Source organism: Pinus tabuliformis, chromosome 4_1 (genome assembly GCF_031772625.1).
Source record: "Pinus tabuliformis cultivar Carrire ecotype Pingquan chromosome 4_1, CPIR1, whole genome shotgun sequence".
In the NCBI taxonomy this organism is placed as follows: domain Eukaryota; kingdom Viridiplantae; phylum Streptophyta; class Pinopsida; order Pinales; family Pinaceae; genus Pinus; species Pinus tabuliformis.
The window spans coordinates 76224198-76237535 of NC_142303.1; positions in this window are offsets into that span (position 1 = coordinate 76224198).

Sequence of the window (13338 nt, forward strand, 5' to 3'; positions counted from 1 at the left end):
GCTGGTGGGCAATTCTAGACTGATCTAACTGTTGATTCGACTCTTCAGGAATAGCGGTGTTCTGAACGACATTGGTTGAGAAGAGCCAGACCGGCAAGCCAATTGTCAGTCCTGGAAGTGACAATGTGGCCATATGGGGCACACCAACATCTCCCCAAGAGGAGAAGGGACTAGGATTTCCACCAAGGGGAATTCCTTGGTTGGTGGGTTCCATTTTCTCAACTTAAAGATCAACGCAGGAAAAAGGGGTGATTGTTCCGTTTAAAATAAATTTTAACGACGCTTTAGACACAACTTTCTTTTTCAATTTTAAAGAGTCGAGAAAAAGCTAAAGATGACTCTAGTCTCCTTCGATGTTTTAACGAGCCCGAAGTGACAAATGCTCGGATGGACTTTTTCCGTTATAGAGTCTGAAAAAGGCCAAAAGGAACTGCTCTGGAGATCTAGGTAGAGGGTGTGCCAAACTTTTCGCAAAACCGCAGAATACTTTTTAAGGTACGGGCGGTCAATCTTCCTGAATGCTGTGTTCAGTGCATTGCGATCAGTAGGGCGGCCGACACGGCTTCCTAAGGATAAAGGTTTTATGCCTATAGGGGTCTCCCAATATATACTCGACGGTACGTGGGAGCACAATCCGTACTGGCGCTATCGTCCCTCAGGAGGAATCACCCAACCATCAGCGAGAGCGACAGTCACGAGGTTTTACGACGCCGGAACACGTCTCTAGCCTAGACCTCTATGTTGTGCGTTATGTTACAAAGCGTTGTTAAGTTCATTCAATTTATTTTAGGTTGATCTTTCTTAGAAGTTTGCCTTTTTGGATCACCACGAGATGTATGATACAATTCCTAAATGCAGTCTAAAGATGATAAGCAAGCTTTTATATCTTTTCAACAATGAAAATCCTAGCTACAAGGGGAAAAGGAAGATACAAACTTTTCTCAAAGAGCATAGAGCACACTGTAATGCACTTTTCCCTAAATCAAAGCATGCAAACTATCAAAATGCAAATGCACAAATGCATGTATTTGTTTTCACTTCCTTAATATTGATGCCTAAAAAGAAAGCTGTTGTACAAATTTGAATTCGATTTCAAGTGAAAACATAAAGAAGTTCCTTTTTCAAAATCAAAAAGACGATTACGACACTTTATGATTTACTTGTTTCGACACTTAAAATGCATAAATTCAAACCAAAAGACAAAAGTAAAAGCTAAATCAACTGTGAATAGCAAACAAACTCACTCCTAAGATCAAAACGACACTTATGACAGGTCTAGATCTAAGGGCGACAGTATGACTAGTTTACTTTTGTAATGGGAAACTGCAAATGATGTAACAAATACACAAAGAACAAATACAATTTCTTTATACAACTGAGGCAGAATTGAGGCAAAGAAAATGGGTTTCAGATAGGTACACTGACTGATAACAGGCTGCAAAAAACAGAGATGAAACTGAGCAAAAGGAAGCAGGGAACCACAGCTGCACAAGGAAAAGACTGATCAGTGCACTCCCAACACAGAGGTTTTGACATTCAGCGCAGGTAGCCTTCACGGGACCTACGTTGAAATGCAGAACCTCTTCACAGAGTCTGCGCTGAAGCAGAAACGAGAGTTGTTTCTGGGTTCTGGGTTACGGTTTGCAGTTAAATCAACAGTTTTTGGCCGGATCAAAGCTATCAATGAGGTACAATTAGGAGGATGATTTAAAGGAGGACTAAGATCTATCACAAAGGGCTGTTAGAGCACTTGTGGATCAGTTTGTTCAGATCATAAAAACAGGCCCAGTGAGTGGACTAGAGTGGTAGATCTCTACTTTGCATTTGAAAATGGCAAATGCATTTCGATTCGACACTCCTGAGTTTATGAGAAGAACAAGACCAGAAACACAAATAAACCAACAAGATACCTCCCCAGCGGAGTCGCCAATTTGTTGTTGGGAAAAGTATCCAATACGGAATGCCCCTATCCCACTCTAAGAGGTGATAGTGCCTTGGCAACAAACAGGTAAACTTTTTCGAGTATTCTTCTTTATGAAATGCAAGTGAGGAAGAAGGATCTAACTAACCTGTATCTTCCGCTAGTTTGTCGATCCAAAACACTCCTCTCTTCAGTAGCTCCCAGCTTCTTGCTCCTTCACCGGCCCAGCTTCATCGAATTCCTGCAAGATCACAAGAGAGAGAAACTACACAAAGATACAGATATACATTCATAAAAAGCTCAAGATCAGATTAAGCTAAACATGTAAGCATAACAAAACATCATTGGTATACAACATGTAGGAGAAACTCAAATAGTTTATTGATAAGATAATAAAGTCCAAGAGGAGATACAACCAAGTGAGTTCTGATCCAACATCTACCTCCCAGCAAAGGAATCCCTTCCTCTCCTCCAACAAAGCATAAATCACCCAATGTGCTAATCTCAATCTCAAACCAACAACAATTCTCTGCAAAGTACAAAATTCCAGCCTCCTGAACCTCTGGGTGAGAGATCCATATATAGATGTAAGCAGAGAGGATGAGTCAACTTATGCTTTGACTTGTGGCTTCTCTCTGTCAGTTCTTGCTTCCACTTGGAGGTTGAGAACCTCTTACTCATCACTAATCGAATTCATTGAGGCAAGTGTCATTGAGGAAGATTCTGGAAGCTTCCATGGTATTTCCACCTCGTTGAATGAACTTGCCATTTGTCATTTCCCGCTCAGCGCACCCTGGTAGTGCTTCTACCTGCGTTGCAGTGCACCTAGCCAGTGTAATCTCTGCATTTCAGCGTAGACAACTAGTGGAGCCTCTGAATTGATCCTGAATTGACTGTTTCTGAGTGGTTTTTGGTGGAGAACTTCTGGGAGAAGGTGTCTTTGGTTGACCTTGTTCCTTTAGGGGTAGGAACAACTCATTTAGGGACTTTGGATCCCTTGGATTATGGACATTTCATGCTCAATGCTGTAAGGCACAAAAATGTCTATAACAGGGGGACTTCAACTTGATTGGATACTCTGATTTAGACTTCAATGGAGATAAATAAACTGGGGTATCTACTTCAGGTTATGCTATGAGTCTTGGATTAGGAGCTGTCTCCTGGAGATCACGCAAACAATTAGTTCCAACAGATTTCACAACAGAGGCAAAATATGTGGTAGCAGCTGAGTCAACAAAAGAAATTGTGTGGCTCAGGGAAATTCTTGAAGATTTGCAAGTAAAACAAGTACAATCGACTCCACTCATGATTGGCAATACCTCAACAATAAAGTTGGCCAAGAACCCAAAGTTCCATGATCGAACAAAGAACATCAATAAAAAATATCATCTGATTCGACATCATGTTGAGGCCAAAACAATCCATCTTCGCCATTGTTCCTCTAATGAGCAGATTGCAGACATCTTCACCAAAGCGCTTGGAAGTAAAAATCTTGAAAGATTCAAAATGATGCTTGGACACACCAACATCCCTTCAGATTAAGGGGGGGAATTTTGACACGTAATCATAGGGATTGGGTGAACAACTATAATTAGTGTAAATAAATAATAGAGAAAATGGAGAGTCATCGGGAGATGAACTAAACAATCTCTCCCTCTTGTATATAATAATGAACAACCTGAATTAAGAATACAATTACATTTGAGGAGTTACCTCCTGGTCTGGCATTTTCTATTGAGGAGGGTGAGGTGGTTTAGCCTCAAGATTCCTTGATTAGTTCTTTTGGTTTGATCCCCACATTCATGATTGGAATATGGCACGGGGGTGATTGGCTGAAGAGAGATTTGGCTCAGACAATCTATGGTCAGGTGGAATGTGGTAGATGATAATGGTCAACTATCATGCCAGGGCATCTAATATATTTGTTTTGGGGGTTTTGTTTTAACTTTTGGAGGACCAATGTATGAAATAGATTTAAAATAGTGATGTCTAACTTTCTTGAATAATACTAATATTAAACAAAGGGCTGCTATTAAAATCCACACAATGATTTATCTTATCTGGTGAAGAGTAGAAATAGAAATATGATATGACTTACAATTTTCAAATAGAAAATTAAATAACCATAAGTAAGAAAACCTTCAAACGATGTTCAGAAAGTTTGACAAAATATGCCTAATATTACAAATATATTGATGATTTTATGATTTAGAGGGAATTACTTAAACAAACAGTGTTTATAATTCATTCTCTTTAAAAATGATCACTTAAGAAAGCTTATAAGAGTAAAATGAGACTCAACTACTCCTATCTGGTTATATTTGTAAAACTTAAGAATATGAAGAAAACACAGTGAATGAAAACTGGGAAACTTACAAGGAATATGAGACTGTAATTAATCAAAATTTATAATCCTTTGATTTTCTATTAATGATTCAGAAAAAGCTGAGTACATTTAGTGCTTACAAATGTTCCTTCAAGGGTGCAACCTTTAATAACTTGTTAAAGAGAGTTATTTATACAATCTTAGAGCTAAGAAAATATATTAAACAAATTTACAAAAATAGATTAATACAAAATCAGGAATATGAACTGATAGTTGATCTGTCACTATTTTGGTGTTGAACTGTTGATGACTGTTCCTGGAAATGATGAATGTTGCTGAGTTGTTGATGATTGTTCCTGGAAATGCTGAATGCTGCTGAGCTGTTGATGACTGTCCCTAGAAATGATGAATGCTATTTGATCCTCCTTTCAGTCAAGTAAATCAATTAACTGTTCCTAGCATTTCTTATCTGGGATAGATAACTTAGTTACCCTTCGATAAACCTCATCCATTTCTATATATTTAGTAAAAGTGGGTTTCACTAAAAATATGTGTCTGATTTCATTTAGGATGAAAAAGTTATCTCTGAGTCCATTTAGCACGACCCTTGGTGTTGTTGCACCTCTTATGTTAAAAACCCTAGCTTTACTGGTACTAACCTTTGTAAGTTTTCAGACATTATTCAATGGGAATTAATATATCCTTTATCACCAACATAGAGGGAAAACCTTTGTTGATAAAGGGTTCCAACCTGCTGAAAAAACGTTGAACTATGACATTAACACTGCTGCATTTTTCCTCCAACTGAAGAATGAGATTTTTCTTTGTAATAATCTTCTTCACTTCCAGTATGGTTGTTGTCCTGTCATTAATACCTAATTCTTCAAGCTCATAACTGTCTTTAGAATTCAGAAACTTGATTATTTCAGTGGCAACTTCTGGCATGTCCTCAAGTTCCTTGGAGATGGTTTCAACAACTTCCTGAGCTTTCTCCAAAAAGTCCTTTTGATCAAAGATTATCCTAATATAAGGCCAGATATCTTTGATTGATTCAGTAATCTCTTCCCATAACATCTCCTTTACCAAACCCAATTTATTTCCAAGGTAAGATTCTTTGATTTCTTTCTGCAATATCTCAATTTAACTTTTTTCCCTCTACAACTCAACTACATGTGAGCTGTCTGCAATTGCTTTCATGTGTTGTAATTTCTTCAGTTCATCCTGCAATTTCTTCATTTCCTCTGTCTGAATAGACAAATTTTGAACAACTTCAATAAGTAGTTCAACTCCTGCTGCTGTTCCTGTAGTTGCTGGTGTGCATAAGGCAAAAACTGTATTTATAGAGACTGCTGTAAGAGGAACTACATCCATTGGAATATTGGCCTTTTTTACAGCTTCCTCTTTCTCTTTGAAAAGTTTCTCCATTTTCTCTTCCATATGTTTTATTTGTAGATTTTTTTCCATGATGAGCTTCATCATGTCAGATTTCTGAGTCTTAGTTTCCAATCTCTTTAATCTTTAGGTCCTGTGAAGCTGACAATTTTAGCTGCTTCCTTAATGCTGAAATCTCAGTATTTTTCTTCTTGACAATTTCTTCTGTAGCCTTTATATCGGAGGGATCATATCCCATCTTCAGCACCAGATCTTCCAAAGATTTGATCTTGGTGTCTTTTGCCAATGAGGAAACTTTCTCAAGCTTAAGCTGTGACTTTGTATTAGCCAAGGTAATCTGCATTTTTGATAGACTCATGGCAGTGTTAGTTAAAGTAGAGGCAATCATTTGGCCAGTCTATTTGTGCATCTCAATTTGGTCAATTGGATGGACATCTTTAACATCAAATTCAAAGGAGGTTTTCTTTTGGTAATGTGCAGCAATCCTGGGTTGTGGAATTTGAGCTTGTAAGAAATCCATCTACATTTTACCTTTCTCAGAGTCAAAGACTAAAAGAAGTCTGGCTTGAGAATAGGAAGAATGTTTCCAGAATTGAATATAAGTGTTTAATTTCAACTCCTCATTCTTCTTCTTAATTTCATTGAAAACATGAAAAATTCCATCTTCTTTATCCTTCTGGTTGCCTTCACTTGTCTGAATCACCTGTTGTTCATGAGATGTGGTGGAATGAGTGGGATACTAAATAGTTTGTCCACCAGACTGTGTGAAAAGAGATGTTTCTCCAAGTCCATCAAATGTTGTTTTCTTCGACTCAATAGTTGCACTATCCTTCAAAGAGAGCCTAGGTCTCTTCTTTCTATGTACAATTATAAAAACCTGACTTGATGCTTCCCTTGTAGGGGATGACTGTTCTTCCCTTCCTCATTTGACTGTATTTTATTGTGCAAGTGGAGTTTGTAAATTTGAAGTAGAAACTGCTTGTTCTTCTACTTCTTGAAGGGTGTTCTCCTTCCATTTTGACTGATTTTTGCTTTGCTCAATTTCAGGCCTCACTTTGTGATGATATGGAGTAAACTTATTTTCAACTGAGTCTAGAAATTATTCCCATTGGGTCATAAGACCAAGTGAAGCTAAGGCAAAATTTCATATCCTTCAGTAACCTGTCTGCTTCTTCTCCTATGCTATAGTGTTACATATTAATGGACCAACCTAAGCCCTTAGCTTAAACTATGATTTCTTCTTTGTAGCCACAAAATGTACTTCATCTGCACTAAGCCTCTGCCTAATGTATTCTAATAAAAAAAATCTCATAGGGAGGTACTTAGGCAGCTTGTAAGCTGGAATTTCACAGCCAAAGACTCTGATCTATGTATAATTTTGGTAAAGATACCAATGTCTTGTTGTGGTTTGATCAACTAGCTATAAAACTTTTACAATTTCATCACTAACTCTTGGTTTTGGAGTGTTGCTCATAATATTAAAACAATTCTAAGAACTATCTATACGAAAATTTCTCTTTCTCCTTCATTCCCATAGAAGTCCAAAAGATCACTGATTGCTGATTGATTGCCTTCTTCATCTAGCTTCTGTAGAGTGAATGGGAACTTGTCTCCCTGAAAATAGATAAAAATATATACAAGTACTGAAGCATACTTGAATACTTCTTCATTGTTGAACTGGACAAATTGTTCATGAATGGCCTCAGCTAGGAATTGACTAAAGTTAAAAAGAACAGTGGGTTTGGAACCAACAGAAAAGATACACAAGAAACCAATGATGGCTTCATCTACACGTTGATAAGAATAGTAAGCAAGAAGATAAGAGAGGATGGTGGTAATTTTCTTGGTTCTGTCTGGGAATATAGATGAATCACAGGGAGGGTTTCTTTTAGGCAATGGGCTATCTATAGCTAGGAAAATTTCTAGAGTTTGAGATCTTTTAGTGAAATCTAGCTTTTGATAGGCTTCTGTTAGGCTTTCATGATAAAAAGGATGTATTGGCACAATGGTTGGGACCTGCAACATCTTTTCAATGGGCCGAGCATTGATGGAGCACAAGATTTCTCTCTTTGAGTGGGGTCATAGGATTCATGACAGTTTATGACAAATTCAGGTGTTCTGTGTATCTAAGGGAAGATGCAATGGGGAATGTGAGAGTCCAAAAGTCCTATTTCATTTGTTTGATCAACTAATTGATCCTCCATCCAACAATTGATTTCAAACAAATCAAATTCAGACAAAGCCTCATTGATTTTACTGTCTCTGTCAACTAAGGGAGTTTGATGGAAGTCAACTTGTGGATGAATGAGAGGATTTGGGGTTTTTGCAACTTCTTTCCCCTTAGGAAGCATTATGTTAATTGAATTGCAAGCGAAAAGAGATAGAAATTGGAAGAATTGGTTGAAACACAATGATAATAGCATAGTAGTATAGCTGAAAACAGATTAAGTGGACTTGGATGCTGGTTTGCTTGTAAACAGGACAAAATAACTGCTTGAATGGTGAATTGTCATTTGAACTGTAAGCATGAAATCTCCAGTGATGAATTGAGTTACAGGAATGCATTGTGTAACAGTTTTTATGAAAGAACAGGGCTTATAATGAATAATATGGAGCGGGGTTGTTTAATCAACGGAAAAATACTCATTAATTCTCCAACGGGACTGATAAACGGGTGTATGGAGTATTTATTTGCGGGAGTGGCGAATTAAATGGATAATGGACACATAGGTAGACACTAATTAGATAGAGGAAGTGACGCGGGAGTGGAGGTGGACGATGATGCAAGAGCAGTGGTAAACAAATGGATGGAAAACCACGTTCGGGAGTAAGTTTGAGTGGTAACTGGTTTGGGATTTTAAGTCCCGAAAGACTAGGAGAGAGGGTTGGCAGTTTCGGAGGGTGGTTTCCAAAACTACCGACTTCGGCCCCCCCCTGTTGATAACGTTCAAACGGAAAAGGAGGGCCGAGAAGCGATGTAGGCCATCAGATCTTAGGGGAATGGAATGTGCGGGATGAAGAAGATAATGAATGAGGTTTGATAATGTGAGGCAAAAAGTGATGGTGGGTTCAAAAGCTATGATGGGTGTGACATGTGTGGGGTGTCACGATGAATGAATGGATAAAGTGTAAAAATTTACAAAATAACATTGATATGGGTAATTTATGGTTAATTAAAACAAATCATCATATGCACATGTATCCAATGTTCTAACTTAGGATAAAAATCCTTTCGTGCTCCAATTGCATTTCATATTTCTACCTACCCTTAACTTTCCTAACATTTTTACAATCTTAGTCACCTAAGTGCATTTAGACTAGAAACTCAACATTTTCCTTTTAATGATTAATCTATTTCTATCCCTTATTTCTTCCATTGGATCAGATTAAACGATTGAGCCAATTTTATTTACTAGCTATCAATAAACAATTTAAATATAATCCAATCATGATTAAACTGTACAATTGGATTGTATGAACTAGTGTGGCATTTAAACAATCTGCACACAACTTTTTATTTGCAAAAATAAAATTGACTAAGAGTAGTGGCATTTGGATTTGCAACACTTTCAGAATTTATTATTTTTCTTTTCTTTCTAATCTAACATTTTATTTTTTCCTTCCTTTTTTAGGGCATCTATTCTAACATTTTATTTGATATGGACTTATTCATCAAAATATCCCTAACATTTTTTGTCTCTTTATTCTTTTTGTCCATATCCTAAATTAAAATTTTCTCAAAATATAGTTTTTAAAAATGCTAACTTATCAAAACCAGATATTGCTACAACATCGGCTGTAACTGGGGACTTCTTTCTCCTGTAGAATGCAGAGAACCTGTAGATCCATGTGCCTTCTCCTCGAGCTATGGCATATTTGCTATGAAAAACTCACACCGACAGTTTGAAAAGAAAAATAAACCAGACTTTTTACAATGGTAGTAGTGAAATACACTTCAACTTCTCAGTACTGAATGTAATGCTTGAGAAACCTTCCATTAACAGGGTAAGTGGAATATAGTCCCTCTAGAATTTGTAGCACAAAAGTTTTGTTTCCCTTTATTTCAACAATATCTAAAGGTCCAAAGCACAGGTTTCCAAACTTGCCATGTTTTCCCTTGTCGTTTCTTCTGGAATCCCATCTTAGAACTAGATCACCCTCCTTGAAGTCCCTTTCCTTGGCTCTTCTGTCAAACAGACTCTTCATCTTATTCTGATACTTTTTCAATTTGTATTGAACTTCATCTCTGTTTTCATTTAGTTCAATAAATTGATTTATCCTCCCTGAAAAATCATCAGGTTCATCAGTTGAATCCTGCAGAAACTTTAAAACAGGGAAGGCCAAGTTGGTAGGGAAAATTGCATCTTTCCCATAAACTAATTGAAAATGAGATTTTCCAGTAGATCTCTTTGGAGTGATTCTGTTTTCCGAGAGTGCATAAATTAGATGAGTGTCCCAACTTTTTTTATGATGTGCTAAAGTCTTTTTGATAACCTTTAACATACTTTTATTGGATGATTCTGCAAGACCATTACCTTGAGGATAATATGGAGTTGAATGATGTAGAAGAATTTGATATTTCTGGAAAAACTCAATCATTTTAACATTGGAAAATGTTGTGGCATTGTAAGTAACAATCCGTGTTGGGCAACCAAACCTATATAATATGTTTTCTTCAATGAATTTGACTACTACTGAATCAATAACATTTCTTATTGGAATTGCTTCCACCCATTTAGTAAAGTAGTCTGTTGTAGTGAGGATCCATCTATGCTGATTGCTTGAAGTAGGATGAATCTCTCCAATAAAATCTAATCCCCATTGGAGAAAAGGTGTTGAGACTATTATAGGGATCAGTGGAAGAGCTGTTAGTTTTTGCTTACCAGCAAACATCTAACAAGGAACACAACTCCTGACTTTTTCTCCTACTTGTAAGAACAGTGTTGGCCAATAAAATCCTGCCCTTAATATCTTATATGTTGTTTCTCTCCAAGCATAATGTCCTCCACAAAATCCTGTATGAAATTGATTAATGATCCCTTCAGTCTCTGATTCTGTTAAACATAATAATAAGATATTGAGTGGGTCTTTCCAGTATAAATTTGCATTTATGATACAATACTTGACTACTTTCAATTTGAGAGTTTCACATTGACGTTTAGCGAATGATGCTAGACATTCAAAATGGATTAAGAAATTTACAATATCTTGATACCAATTTGATAAAAGATATTTCTCATCAATGTGTAGAGAGATCGTCTGATCTGAAGGTAAAGGTTCTTGTGGATTCTTTTCTTCAGGATGATGGGAAGGTTCTTGTGGATTCTCCTCATTTAGATTTTGGGAAGGTTCTTGTGGATTCTCCCTTTGTATTTCGAAAACAGAGTTGATGCCCAACACTTTACAGTTGGATTCAACTAGAAGCTTAGCTAATCCTTGACCCTTTACTAGATTTGTGGTTTTGATAGTTATATCAAACTCTAGTATTTGAGTGATCCATCTACCCCTCTTCCCATCAGTGTTTGGTTGGGTTAAAACAGTTTTTACAACATTGTTAGGAACATAAGAAGTAATGGGTGAATGTAGGGCATACATCCTGAATTATTTGAGGGCTTGTATAAGGGCATAGGCGTGCTTCTCAATTAGGTCATACTTAAGCTTGAAATCTCTCATAACCTTATTGAAAAAAGCTATAGGTTGGTCATGGGAATCCTTATTCTTTTGTAATAAAACAACAACAAGGGTTGTTTCAGAGGCAAAGGAAAATATACTAAATTGTTTGGTATAATCAGGGCTGGCCAAGGTTGGAGCTTCAAAGATAGATTTCTTGATTTGAACAAATGCATACTTGGAAGAGACAATCCATTTAACTTCATGATCCTTTCAGAGCATATCAATTATGTCTTTTACAATTTCAGCATAATTTGGGATGAACCTTCTTAAAAAATTAATCTTGCCTAGAAAAGCTTGAATCTCTTTCTTATTTCTAGGTAATGACAATGTTTTTATAGCATAAACATGTTTGGGATCAATCACCACCCCTTATTTTGAGATTATATGGCCTAGCAGCTTTCCTTCTTTGATAGAAAACTAAGAATTTTTAGGATTCGGGGATATTACAAATTTACTACACCTGTCAAAAACCTTCATCAAGTGCTTTAGATGTTTCTGATCACAATTAGAAAAAACCTTATGTCATCAAGATAAATGACTACAAATTTGTTTACCTGACCCAAAAAATCTATGTCCATAGCTCTCTGAAAAGTTTCTCCAGCATTGGACAAGCCAAAGGGCATTCTAGAATACATAAATGTACCCTAGGGTGTAGTAAAAGTTGTCTTCTCTTTGTCTGTTGGATCAACATTTATCTGATTGTAACTTGAAAAGCCATCAAGCATGGAAAGTCTTTGTGCTCCTGAAACCATATGAAGTAATTGATCCATTTTGGGTAAAGGGTAGTTATCTTTTAATGATGCTTTATTCAAATTCCTAAAGTCCACACAAAGTTTGATTTCCCCATCCTTCTTTCTAACAGGAACTAAATTGGCAACCCAATTAGAGTATCTAAGAGGCAGAATAATATGGGCATCTAGCATTTTCTTAATTTCATTTTCTACAATTGGTAGAAGAAGTGGATTAATCCTCCTAAGTTTCTATTGATAAGGCTTAGCTTCTGGTTTTAAAGGAATATTATGCTGTATCAGTGATGTATCATAAGTCTTTAGATCAGCATAGGTCTAGGCAAAACCATCCTTATATTTTTCAAGTAACTTAAGGTATTGAGTTTTGATTTGGGGATCTAAGGATGCATATATTTTGATGTTCTTAATCTCATCATTTGTTCCAATATTTACTTCCTCTATGTCATCTTATGGAGAAATTCACTGTGGGTTTCTGAGGACATCATTTTGATCAAATAATTTCTGTAAAGGAATGAGACCTTTGGAAATAAAATTGTTAGACAATTGTATGATGTCATGATTGGCAATTTTTGAATTGAAATTTGAACTATCATTTTAATTTGTGTTTTCATTTGTTTCTGTTCTATCTTCATCAATTTGTAAAACTGAAAATTCATCTACAACCTGCAGAAAAGATTTTCGCTGTTGATCATTTTCAAATATCTGCCAGCATTTTAGATTGTCTAGGATGGTGGCCTGTATTTGACTTGTATTTGATAGAGTACATCAGTTTGATCAAGAATTTTAAATGAACTAGTAGATACAACTAGGGAATCTTCATGAATATTCTCATCTCTTGGGGTATAAGTCAAATTAAAAGAATTAAGAAATATTCAACTGAGTCCCAAACCTCACTTTGATATGATATAAGATTAGGATGTTTTGTTTTGCAAAGATTTCTAATTTGTTTAAAAATGAGCTCTGAGTCAGTGAAAACACTCAGATTTTGTACCTTTAAACTTTTGGCTAACTACAGTCCTATAAGGAAAGCCTCATATTTTGCTACATTATTTGTAACTTCAAAATCAAGTTTACATGATTTTGTAATGTTTTCCTTTTCTGGTGAGATTAATACTACCCTAGCTCCTACTCCATCTTTTGTACAAGAAGCATCAGAGAATAACTTCCATACATCAGATTGTTTTGGTATAGGGTTTTCAATTATATCTTCAATTTTTACTTGAGAGTCATGTGTTTGGTTTGAAGAGAGTTGAAAACAGCCAAAATCTTGATCAATT